This window comes from Tamandua tetradactyla, chromosome 19 (genome assembly GCF_023851605.1).
Source record: "Tamandua tetradactyla isolate mTamTet1 chromosome 19, mTamTet1.pri, whole genome shotgun sequence".
NCBI lineage: Eukaryota > Metazoa > Chordata > Mammalia > Pilosa > Myrmecophagidae > Tamandua > Tamandua tetradactyla.
The window spans coordinates 43,309,230-43,322,898 of record NC_135345.1 but is presented as its reverse complement, the minus strand read 5'-3'; the positions used below and the strand labels follow the sequence as shown (position 1 = coordinate 43,322,898).

Here is a 13,669-nt window from a genome sequence, read left to right as displayed (position 1 = left end):
TTATTGTCACAAATGACATATGTTTACAGTGAGTCCAGAACTACTTTTTATCACTACTTTTTTTTTTGCAAGGGCTGGCACCAGGAATTGAACCTAGGTCTCTGGCATGGCAGGCAAGAACTCTACCTGCTGAGCCAACCTAGCGCGCCCTATCACTACATTTTATGCAGTTGCTTTGTAGATCCTGTAGGTGGTAAAAAGTGGAGTTACAAATAAAAAAACACAATAGTACTGGCATTTATATTTACCTATGCCATTACTTAGGAGATCTTTATTTCTTCTTGATCTATTTGATCTATTGTTTATTGTCCTTCCCTTTCAACATGCAGAAATCTTTTTAGCATCTCTTGTAGACCAGCCTGCTGGTGATCAAGCTCTTCAGCTTTTGTTTTATCTGGGAATGTTTTCGTCCCTCCCTCAATTTTGAAAGACAGTTTACAGGATATAGAATTCTTGATTGGCAATTTTTTTTTTTTGCTGTCAGCTCTTTAAATATATTATCTCACTTCTTTCTTGTCTCCATAGTTCCTGATGAGAAATTATCATTCAATCTTATTGTGCCTACCTTGTATATAACATATTTCTTCTCTCTTGTTGCTTTCAGAATTCTCTATCTTTGGGTTTTGACATTATTTGTTTATTATGTACTGTGTCATAGGTTTATCTGGGTTTATCCTGTGGAGTTCGTTGAGTGTCTTGGATGTGTATATTTGGGTCTTCTGTTAAATTTGGGAAGTTTTCAGTCACTATTTCTTTGAATATTCTCTCTCCTCCTTTATCTCTTTCTCCTCCTTATGGGTCTCCCAAAGTGTATATACTGGCACACTTGATGGTTTCCCACAGGTATCTCAGACTCTATTTTTCATTCTTTTCTTCTTCTTTCTGTTCCTCAGACTGAGTGATTTCAGTTGTCTTGTCTTGAAGTTCTCTGATTCTTTATTCTGGCAGCTCTGATCTTTTTTTAAAACCCTTCTAGGAAATTCTGAATTTCTGGTATTGTGGTCTTCAGCTCTGTTAGGTTCCTTTTCTTTATTTCCATCTCTCTATTGATATTCTTTGTGTGTTCATCTCTCACTTTTCTGATTTCCTTTAGTTCTTTGCCCATATTTTCCTTTAGTTTAGAAACATTTTAAAAAAGTCTTTGTCTGGAATGTCCCAGGTCAGATCCTCCTCAGTGATGGTTTCTAATGCTTTAATTTTCTCCTTTGCCTGGACCATTGCTTTCAGGGATTTTTTTTTGTATGTTTTGTAATCTTTTGAAATCTGAACGTTTTGATGCTTTAGTGTATTATCGCTGGAATTTAGACTCTGTGGCTTCTGTTCCTTAAACTTGTATCAGCTAAGGAATACTTTTTAGACAGAGCGTCCCTTGAAAGCCATGAGATAACAACAACAACAAAAAAGGGAAAAAAACCCAACACCCTTCCCAGTCCTTGCAGATTGATTTATTTGATCTATTATTTGTTGTCCTTCCCTTTCAATGACCTGTGCTAGTGCTCTTCTTCAGGTCTTATCCTTACAGAGAGTTTGGAGAATAGCTCAAGATTGGAACTAGGACCTTTCTCTACGTGGCTCTTGTTTTGGACATGAGCTTGTGGCCCTCGGAGCTGTACCATTTCCACAGATATGAATGACCCTTCTACACGAGGAAACAGTTTCCTCACTCTCCTAGACACTGTACTGCGTATTCTTCAGGCAGCGATCCGCTGCCCCAGGTAACATGACATGATCGTGCCCTCACAGTGTTCTGTAGGAGACCTTGGTGAGCTGACTTCTTCATACAGGGCAAACTGGAATGGTGGTTCTCTCAGGTCACAACCAGAAAAACCAGGCCAGACATAGGTGCTCCTAATATACGTTCAAAGAGTAATGTGCTCCTTCCAGAACCACGATCAGGGATCTGCATTGGGAGCTTGGGCTGGTGAAAGGGAGGAGCCAGCCAGGGCACCAGGACATACTACCACTTTTAAGTAGTTTTTTTTAAAAATTAGGATCTTGCCCCATTACCGTAGTCCTTTAACTGTTTTCTGCAACTTTAAGAAAGAGGTTACTTCCAGTTCGTGCTAGTTGTTCAAATGTTCTTTGGGGTGATGGAGCCCTGAATCATCTCACTCTGCCCTTGTTTTCCAACATTTTGAAACCACTGAATTTTCTTCCCTAAGACTGGCGTTATTTGGGAAGTCAGAGGCCAAGACTTGATGCCGTAAATAATTTATTCCCAGCACAGGGCTGAGCATACACCCCTGTTGTCTCTTACAGGTGGCTGGATGCAGATATAGTTTTATCTTGTTGAAAACCTTTTCTCTTGCTTTGAGCATTAGGACTGTAGTGTTATCAACTGGACAAGTGCTAGGACTGGAAAGCTTTTGATGTGATAGGCAGTTTTTGTTCTGGATACCTGCTGGTTGAGTACACAATGCAAGCATTGCTTCTTCAGTTTAACATGTGCTGGGCAGAAACTACATCTTTTTTATTTAGGCTGGTGTTGAGTCTTAACTTTTTTTCTGCATGAATTTCATTTTTGATGGAAAAAATTTCTGTCTCCCTCTTAATACCATGTTTTGCTGTTATGAATTTAACACAAGCCTATGATTCATGCAAACCTTTATTTCGAAGAGTGCATGTTGATATGTCACAGAGGTGACATAAAATGACATAAAATGCTCTTGGTCAAGGTGGGGGCACATGATGTGGACTTGGATTTCTGCCCCTGCTCTGCTGCCTGTTCAATGTTGGGAAAGACATTTTACCTCTCTGGGCATCAGTGGGTTCATCTGTAAATGGATAGTGTTGGGCTTCTTAAAGTGGTGGATTGCCAAGTCCCCCATTGTTAAGATCTGCCCCACTGTGTTTTGTGTTTTTTGGGTACCCAGAGGTATCAGAAATGGAGTGTTGACATGCTCCTGAGAAACCATTAACACAAGAGGCAGTCTTTTACTTATGTCATAATTATATGGTGTGGCTAAATAATAAATATAGTAACTGTGATTGTTATTGGAAAAGACTGTGATCCTAAAGGATGCAATATTAAAGGAGAGAATTAACTATGGAGTGTTGTCCTTCCTTCCTTGTGGCAAATTTGCAGAATAAGAAATCCATATTTCTTACCTCTAGGAAAGTGCCGCTCAGCCCTGGAGGTGATTTTGGACACTTGTTTTATTATTATTATTTTTTTGGTATAGGGGGAGTGCATGGGCCAGAGGTCAAACTTGGATGTCCTGAATGACAGTTGAGAATTCTGCCACTGAACTACCTTTGCACCCCCAACTCTTGGGTTTTGAACATAAAAAGTTAAGAATGCATAAATTCAGATTAACAAAGACTTCTTAATCTATCAGCTCTTGTTCAGTTAAGAGACAACCCATAGATCAAGCTTATACATTATAGATGTCCCATTTTCTGATTTGTATTCCCATACTCTTAAAAAAAAAACTTAATTAAAAAAAGTTCTAATTCTACAAGCAATATGTATTAATTGTAGACAATTTGGAAAATATTAAGAAGTAAATACAGATCATTTCTAATTATAACTGAAAAACAGCCATTGTTCACAGTTCAGTGTTTCTGTTATCTGCGCTACTTTTGTAGAACAAAATGGGGATCATGCCATTCATATATTCAAGCTGACATCTTTCTCTTTTCCTGCCTTATTCTTTTTGAGATGATTTTTGAGATTTCAAATGAAGGTAGAGTTAATGTAATATTATGCTTGCCACACTTTGATGGGGCCTGTACAGACTTACAGAAATATAATCGTGGACCCAATTTCTGAAAGTAACATTTGTCCTGTTGTCTCTTGAGTAGGCTTTCAACATTCAGCATATATATATATATATATATATATATATATATATATATATATGATATGACTATTTCTTCAGTTAACAAATGGAGACTTCTTAATTTATTAGTTCACTGATTGCATTTTTAAGATTTACTCATTTGAGGTTTCTGTGGCAGAATTGCTTGCTGTAACATTTGTAAGCATAAGATATTTTAACACTGCATTTTTCTGGAAGCCTTAGTTTATTAAACTGAAGTGTGGTAGCTTGATGTGAACCAGGCCCCACATCTGGCAAGTGACAGGATAGTTCAGAGGCTCCTTTTGCCTGAATATACTAGACATTGGGTAATATTAATGATTCTTTTGTTGATTTGGTTTCTTTTGTCATTTCCTCTATTAGGAATTGAAAGGTTATTAGTTTCCCCTTTGGATTATTTAGCCTTTAAAATTTTCTGGTACCCTGTTCACATTGTATTGAAAAATAGAGTCTAAACCCCGAACCACATTAGAATTTCGTTCTCTGTCTTTTGGTGGTACTCTTTGAAGTCCTGAAATGTTTTTAAATTTGATTGAGATTAAATCTGGGTTTCAGATTTAAAACATATTGAGCAAGTTAATTTTCTGTTCAAGTTCCTAAGGGTAATGCTTCCAGCCCTCTGTGTCCCAAGAATTCAGATAGTGCTGCCAGAACATTCCTGTGGTTTTCCACAGGGCAGATCACTGTGTTCATGAAGTTTTAGTTGTAGCTTGTGTTTTACGTGGTTAATTAAAACATCTGCTTTTAATTTTCCACAAACAGAGCATAATCGTCTGGTCAAACCTTTTCAGTAATGATTTCAGTATTATAGTCCTCCCTTCAGAATAATCCAAACTTGTCTTTAGGACGCCCTATAAACTGAAGTCTCTGTTCATTAATGATTTTAAACATTTGAAAGATGTTTGGAGTTACTTTGTCAAATATGAATTCTTGAGAGAGAGAGAAAGTTTATAAATACGATTCTTTATAATGGTGTCTTGCCTTTGCCCTCCAGGTTGGAGCTGCTGTGGGTGAGCTGCTGAGGTCTGGAGCCAAGCATGCTGTGGTCGGATCTGCCCAGCCGAGGAACAGAAACGTTTGCTGGATGGAAAATCCATAAAAGAAAGCTCCTGTGAAAACTTGAGACCAACGATAATTTAAGCAGAATCAGGTCGGTGTAAGTTGAGTGGTTGGATCAAGTGAAGTGATTGGATCAGAAAAAGTGGTTGTGATTTTGAAGACTCCCCAGACTGATTATTCACAGTTGTTTGAGCAATTCCTGATGTCCTGTCAATAGTAGACATCGCCTTCTGTGTCTGGTATATTGTCTTCTTTTCCTTCTCTTCCTTCTTCCCATCCTCCCTCTTATCTTCCTCTCTTCTCTCAGAAAATAAAGTTCTTCAGCACAAGTGTGTAAAAGGCCCCAACTAGAGGCCCTGAAACAACCTCAACGATCTTGGCTTTATTTTGGAGAGAAAACAGTGTCTTAGGTCATGGACTTGTACTGCTGTTGAGTTGTGTTCAAATATTTGCTGTTGTTTCTGTTTTCAGCTATGAAGGGTGGGTCATGGAGACCTGCCATTTTTCTTGGGGTACTTCTGACTGTGTGCCCTTGGTTTGCTTGGCAGGATTTTGTTTACTCTTGTCTCTTCCAGACCAAAAGCCAACAACACATGTCATTTTTGGCAGTATGTGTATTTGACGTTAAGAATTATTTATATAGAATGGGGGAAAAGAACTGTCCTGAAAATAATAGGAGTCTAAATAAATGTAAAATAGCCTCACTGTGGACCAGGGGAATAGCATTCACAACCTCACATGTGGCAGTAAGGTAGAAAATAACATACTTTGAGACAGTATATTGTATAAGGACAGAAACTTCAAACCATTTCTGTTGGATAGTCAGCATTTATATACCTGACATATAATAAGCAGTTAGTAAGTATTCATTAGAAGAAAGTCAACAGTCTTGAGAACCTATGAAGTAGTGAAAATCTGTTATTTTTGTTGCTCCAGCATCTTTTCTCCCTTTTAATAAATTACCCAGATTTTCCCTGGGCAACCACCCCTGCATACTTTTATCCTATGCAGGTAGGGGAGGTAACTGTACTGCTTGATTTTAGGCATGAGACTTAAGCTTGGCCAGTCAGCGTCACAACAGTAGGTTTTTAGAGGGACCCCACCACTTTTTGAAACTTGGGAGCAGGTTTTTCCTTGTTGTAGGTTTGTTAACGGATGGTTGCCATCTGTGCCAGTTTGAAACTGTTATGTACCCCAGAAAAGTTGTGTTTTAATCCTGATCCAATTTGTGGGGCCAGACCTATTGCTTAGGGTAGAAACCTTTGACAAGATTGTTTCTGTGGAGATTGACCCACTCAATTTGGTTGTGACCTTTTGGTTAGATTACTTCCATGGAGATATGACACACCCAGTTGTGGGTGGGACCTTTTAATTAGATGGAGATGTGACTCCACCCATTTAAGGTGCATCTTGATGAGTTCACCAGGGTCCTTTGAAAGGGGAAGCATTTTGAAAAGAGCTCAGAGCCAACAGGAGATCTAAATATTTGGAGATGCAGCTAGAAAACTCTCTTGCATAAGCTTTTTGAAACCAGAAGCCAAGGGCCTCAGCCAAGTGCCTTCCCAGCTGACAGAAGTGTTCTGGACCCATTGGCCTTTCTTGGGCCAAGATGTCTTTCTGTGGATGCCTTAGTTTGGACATTTTTATGACCTTAGAAATGTAAACTTGCAACTTGATAAGTTCTCTTTAAAAGAGCCAACCCATTTCTGGTATATTGTATTCTGGCAGCTTTAACAAACCAGTACACCATCTTTGTTACCATTTGGAGAAAGCCTGTCTGAGAATGGAGCTAACACAGAGGATATCAGAGCAGGAGACTGGCGGAAAGGAGGTGGGAGGGAGCACATATGTACATGCCAACAAGCACTTTGTGGCTTGGGATGCAGCAGTGCTTAAATCTAGACTCTTCCTTTAAACCTCCCTGAAAGGTTAGCTGATTAGTTTGAGTTAGGGGTCGCACAACAAAAAACATCCTGATTGATAATGCTTTCTGTGTGTGAGGTCTGAGTGTAATAATAACTGAGCTATTCTAGTTTGCTAGCTGCCAGAATGCAATATACCAGAAACAGATAGCTTTTAAAAAGGGGAATTTAATAAGTTGCTAGTTTACAGTTCTAAGACCGAGAAAATGTCCCAGTTAAAACAAGTCTATAGAAATGTCCAATCAAAGACATCCAGGGAAAGATACCTTGGTTCAGGAAGACTGATAAAGTTTAGGGTCTCTCTCTTAAGTGAGAAGGCACATGGTGAACATGGTCATGGTGTCTCTCTCTTGGCTGGAAGAGCACATGGCAAACATGGCGTCATCTGCTAGCTTTCTCTCCTGGCTTCCTGTTTCATGCAGCTCCCTGGGAGGCATTTTCCTTCTTCATCTCCAAAGCGCTGGCTAGTGGACTCTCTGCTTTGTGGTGCTGCAGCATTCTCTGCTCTCTCTGAATCTCTCTTTCTCCAAAATGTTTCCTCTTTTATAGGATTCCTGTAAACTATTCAAGATCCACCCAAATGGGTGGAGACACACCTCCACCTAATCCAACTTAACAACCACTCTTGATTAAATCACATCTCCAGGGAGATGATCTAATTACAGCTTCAAGCATGTAATGCTGTATAGGGATTAGAAGGAATGGCTGCCTTTACAAAATGGGATTAGGATTAAAACATGGCTTTTCTAGGGTACATACATCATTTCAAACCAGGACATAGAGCTCCTCTTTCATCTGGAAGGGCACATGGCGAACATGGCATCATCTGCTAGCTTTTTCTGGCTTCCTGTTTCAGGAAGCTCCCTGGGAGGCATTTTCCTTCTTCATCTCTAAAGGTCACTGGCTGGTGGACACTGCTTCTCGTAGCTATGTCGTTCTCCTCTCTCTGAAATCTCCTGCTTTCTCCAAAATATTTCCTCTTTTATAGAATTCCTGTAAACTAATCAAGACCCACCCAAGTGAGTGGAGACACGCTCCCACCTAATCCAGTTTAACAACCACTCGATTAAATCACATCTCCAGGGAGATGATCTAATTATGGTTTCAAACATACAGTGCTGAATGGGGATTAAACAAACAGCTGTCTTTACAAAATGGGATTAGGATTAAAGCATGGCTTTTCTAGGGTACACACATCATTCCATACTGGCACACTAGGCCATGATTGGTAATTTCTTCTGGGTCTGAGTAGAAAATGCCTATGGCATCCTCAGGCAGCTCACAGTGCATGGAATGGACCAGACTGGTATTCAGCTAGCTGATGCAGTGTGGAAAGATCACTAGAGGTAAGAAAAAGTTGTATGGGGGTGGAGAAGGAGTTATGCATTCTTTTGGATGATGGAGACACCAACTGGGATGGCCACTGGGAAAGTTTTTTTTTTTTTCACGAGCGGGCACTGGGAACAGAACCTGAGTCTCCGGGATGGCAGGTGAGAACTTTACCTAAAGCCACCATTGCCCACCCAATGGGGAAGGTTTTAAAGAGTTAGAAACTCTTAGTTGGACGGATTAAGAGACAGATATCTGCTATTTTAGAACATACCAGGGAGCAATCAAAGTAGACAAACTATTAGCATCACCTTGGATGAAAGTAGCCAAAGGTGAGTCAGAGAAAGCCAAAGGAAAAAGTTTTGTATGTGGAGAGAAACAGTATTGCCTGTATCTTCGAAAAATATGATGTGAATTTTTCTCTGAGTCCATCTGATTGCCTCTTCCAAAGCTATGTAAGTATACGTCTTTGAAATAATACTTCCTGAGTCTATGGAATGGGCTAAACAACTTGTTAAGGGTTTTTTCTAAAGCAAATAATTTATGTGCTGTCTCAGGTTTATATTTTCTGAAATTAAGTATCTGTTAAATGCTCTAATTCTTAAAGACTTTTGTCCTCTATTTCCCCAGTTTATTTTCTTGTGAGAAGCAATATGGTTTGCATTTTAATTTTATATATTCCAAAAAGTATTCAAACATCTCCCTACCCCACCTGCTTTCTTGCCAACCCAAATTTCTGAAAGTATTGCTGTCTGTTTTTCTTGGTAAAAATTCTGAAGCTTTTTTTTACCTTGGAATTTTTAGTATAGTCTTAAGTTTGTAAGGAGAAAAAATCCCTCTTCAATTTAAAACACAAACTACATTATTTGACATTATTTCTGGTTCTTATCAATGTGCTTTTTTTTTTTTTTTTTTCACATGGGCAGGCACCGGGAATCGAACCTGGGTCCTCGGCATGGCAGGCAAGCACTCTTACCTACTGAGCCACCGTGGCTCGCCCCTTATCAATGTGCTTTTATCTACAAAGTTATAATCAGTGAATACATACTCTTGCCTTTTTAGTTTACCTCCTTCATTTACTTAACATTTTTTTTGCAACTACCCACTCCACATATTTATCAAAACTTACTATATTCTAAAGCAGTTTTGAAGGTCATTTATCACTTATTAAGATAGAGGTTCTACTTTTAGGTTTATCTCATTGCTGGTAGATTTTTTCTTTAGAAATAATTATTGCCCCATTTTACTCAGCCTATTTGAATGTAATTAACATAATAGTCTAATATTTAGAAGTAAAAAATGAGGAGTATTTTAGGGCTTCTGCAAGGTTTTGGGCTGTTGCAAAATCAAAAGAAGATCTGAAATAATAGGTTCTAAAAATTCATAAAAAATGACCCCTTGATCGTGAATTGCTTCTGTTTTTAGTCATTCCTGTATACACAAATTCAGTAATTACCTTCTATCACTTCCCAGCTCAAAGGATACATTATATAAATATGTATACACATATTAAGAGCCCCAAAATATGTGTATACATATCTTTCTGTCTCTACTAATAGATCCCCATATCCCAAATTTAAAGGGCTTTTGTTCTCTTAGAATTTTTAAGATTATGACTCTATTCATATTGTTACTAAATTTCATTCATACTCACAGTCTTTAAATGTGTTCGAATATGTTTTTTAGCCAAGGGAAAATAGAATTTAGTCTTAGAAACGTTAAAAAAATGTATTTAATTCAATTACTTGCTTTTTTGAGTCTGAAAGGAAGGCTTTCCAGAACCTATAGTTAAAGCTAATTGCAAATAAGGAAGGTAATTTCAGAGCTTGGCAAGTAGTAGAATCGTGGTATTTACTGTAAATTCAATTGTTTTAGGAACAGCCAAATGAGAGGTTATCAGAAAGCTGTCCAGAGTTTATTTTAATACCACAGCTGCTGTTCTCAACAAAACTTCAGTTGGCCTCCTGTTCCAAGCAGAGAGTGTCAATTAATTTCAAATATTTATTTCCTTAATGTTATATTTTATCATCAGTATTTTTTATAAATGGCTTTGTTGAAGTATCATACACATACCATAAAATTCACTCTTTTAAAGTTGTATAATTCAGTGGTTTTCAGAGTTGTACAACCATTACCATTAAATTCCATAGTATTTTCATTACTTTGAAAAGAAACTCTCTACTCTTTTGCGGTCACTCCCCATTCCTCCCTCCCTGCAGCCCCCTGGTAACCACTATTTTCTGTTTCTATGGATTTGCATTTCATATAATTGAAGTCATATTATATGTGGTCATTTGGGTCTGGCTCTCACTTAGTGTATGTTTTTAAGGTTCGTCTGTGCTGTAGCATGTAAGAGCACTTCACTCTTTTTATGGCTAAATAATATTCTGCTCCATGGATATACACATTTTGTTTATCCATTCATCAGTTACGTGGATATTTGGATTGTTTCCACCTTCTGGCTATTATGAATAATGTTGCTATAAACATTTATGTACATGTTTTGTTTTTCTTTTTTTAAAAAAATATTATTTATTGTGAAAAATAACATATACAAAACACTAAATTTCAAAATATTTTGTAGCAAGTAGTTATAGAACAGATTTCAGTTTGGTGTGGATTACAGTTTCACAATTTTTGGTTTTTCCTCCTAGCGGCTCCTAGACACTGGAGACTAAAAGAAATATCAATAAAATGATTCAGCAGTTGTACTCATTTGTTATATCCTATCTTCTCTGTTATAACTCCTCTTTCTGTTTTGATCCTTCTCCCAATCTTAGGGATATTTGGGCTCTACCCATTTTAATCTTTCAAGTACATGTTTTTATATAAACTTTGTGTTTTCATTTCTCTCAGGTTATATACCTAAGATCTCCTAAGTATATACCTAGGATTTACTGGATCATATAATAACCCTTGTTAACTTTTTGTGGAGTTATCAAACTGTTTTCCACAGTGGCTGCAATATTTTACAGTCTTGCCAGCAATGTATGTTGGCTCCATAGTTTATTATTTTCATTATAGCCATCTTAGTGGTATGAAGTAGTATCTCACTGTGGTTTTACTTTGCTTTTCCCTGATGACTAATGATGGTGCTCGTCTTCACATTTATTTATTAGTCATTCCTATATATTCTTAGGAGAAGTATCTGTTCACATCATTTGCCCACTTAAAAAAAATTTTTTTGTCATTTTACTATTGTGTCATAAGAGTTCTTTATGTTTTCTGGATGCAGGTCCCTTATTGAATATATGATTAACAAACATTTTCCCCAGTTTATGCATTGTCTTTCACTTTTTAATGGTGTCTTTTGAAGCATAAAGGTTTTTAATTTTCTTTTTATCAATTATTTATTTTAAAGCTCATTATTTTGGTGGTGTTTCTAAAAACTCTGCCTCAGCCAAGGTCTAGAACGTTTGCTGCTGCAATCCATTTTGAGTTCATTTCTGTGTATCATGTGAAATAATGGTCTATCTAGATTTTCTTTTTTTAAGCATTTATTTCTGGACTCTCATTTCTGTCCCTTTGATCTATATGCCTGTTCTTATGCCTGTACCATTCTTAACTTAGGTTTTTGTAATGCAATTTTTTTGTGAAAAAGTCTTTTTTTCCCCCAAGAAATGGACTTAAGGTATACTATCTGCTTACTGTTGTGTTTCTTTGCCGCTTTCCTACTCTATTCTTTTTTTTTTTATTAAAACAGTGACGTTTACAGAAAAATCATGCAGAAATTACGGATTTCCCATATACCCCCTCCTTCACACACACAGTTTTCCCTATTATTAATGTTTCTCATTAGTGTGGAATCTTTGTTACACTTGATGAGGTAATATTATAATTATGCTCTTAGTTTTAGCCCATTGTTCACATTAGGGTTCTCTCTTTGTGCTGTACAGTTCTATGGTTTTTGTTGTTTCTATTTTTGGTAATTTATATACAACCTAAAATTCCCTTTATATCCCTTTTCAAATATACAGTTCCATGGCATTAATTATAGTTATGACATTGTGTCACTATTACCATTAGACATTGCTAAAACTTTTCCATCAACCCAGGCAAAAAAATCTGTACCAGTTAAACATTAATTCTCCATTCCCCTCACCTACCCAACTCTTGTATTCTAGTTTCTGACTTTACAAATTTGCTTATTCTGCATATTTCATATAAATGAGATCGTTAACAGTGTTTGTCTTTTTGTGTCTGGGTTATTTCACTCAGAATGGTGTCCTCAGAATTCATTCATGTTGTTGCGTGCATCAGAAATTCATTCCTTATTAGGCTAAATAATATTCCATTGAGTGTATATATACCACATTTTATTCATCCTTTCTTCAACTGATGGACACTTGGGTTGCTTCATCTTTTGGAAGTAGTGAATAATGCTGCTATGAACATCAGAGAACAACTATCTATTCAGGTCCCTGTTTTAAATTTTTTGGGCTATATACCTAGAAGTGGGATTACTGGGTCATGTGGTAATTTTATATTAAACTTTCTGGGGAACTGCCCAGCTGTTTTCTACAGTGGCTGTACCATTTTACATTCCCACTAATGATGTATGAGTGCTCTGATTTCTCCACATCTTCTCCAACACTTGATGCTTTCCATTTTTTTAATAGTACCTGTTCTAGTGGATGTAAGAGGGTGTTTTCATTTCCTAACTGATAAATCAAGTACTATACAATGGGTTGGCTTAAACAAGGGAAATTTATTGATAAGCTCACAGTTTGAGGCTAAGTGAAGTCCAAAATCAAGGTGTCATCAAGGAGATGCTTTCTCTGAGAAGACTGGCATTCTGGGGATGGCTGCTAGTGAACCTTTGTCTTTGGCTTTTCTGTCACATGATAATGCACATGGCAACCTCTCCAGGCTTTTTCTTCCAGGTTCCATTGACTTCCATCTTCTGGCTCTTCTGTGTGGTTTTATCTCCCTGTCTGAATTTCATTCTGCTTTTTATAAGTCCTTTATAGACTCCAGTAATAGGACTGAGACCCATAATATTTCAGTTGGGTCACACCTTAACTGAAATAACCTCATCAAAAGTTCGATGAAATCAGTGGGTTCACATCCACATACATGGATTAGGATTAAAAACATGTTTTACTAGGGTATATAGCTCCAAGCTTACCACAAGTGATATCCCATTGTGGTTTTGATTTGCATTTCCTCATAGGTTATAATGTTGAGCATCTTTTCATGTATTTATTGATCATGTGTATATATTCTGCGGAGAAATGTCTATTGAAGTCTTTTGCCCATTTTTCAGTTGGGTTGTCTTTTTGTTGTCAGGTTGTAGGAGATCTTTATATATTCTGGATATTTAACCGTTATTGGATATATGGCTTCCATATATTTTCTTCCCATTCTGTAGGTTGTCTTTGTACTTTCTTGATAAAGTGCTTTGATGCACAAAAGTTTTTAACTTTGATGCTGTCCTAGGTATCTTATTTTTTCTTTTGTTGCTTGTGCTTTTAGTGTAAAGTCTTAAGAAACCACTGTATAACCAGAGGTACTGAAAATGGTACTTTGTTTTTTCTT

At 37.2% G+C, this 13,669-nt stretch overlaps 1 protein-coding gene across 18 annotated transcripts in view; it reads left to right on the top strand.

Moving 5' to 3' along the window:
- APBB2 (amyloid beta precursor protein binding family B member 2) overlaps positions 1 to 13,669 on the top strand; it is a 452,510-nt gene that overhangs the window by 75,799 nt on the left and 363,042 nt on the right. For 17 of the 18 annotated variants that reach the window (XM_077136712.1, XM_077136716.1, XM_077136715.1 and 14 more), the window contains one exon: positions 4,816 to 4,971. The gene's annotated coding sequence lies outside the window, so the exon portion shown is untranslated. Of the gene's footprint in view, positions 1 to 4,534; positions 4,612 to 4,815; positions 4,972 to 13,669 lie in introns of those variants that run through there. The other variant, XM_077136707.1, reaches the window with a different exon arrangement.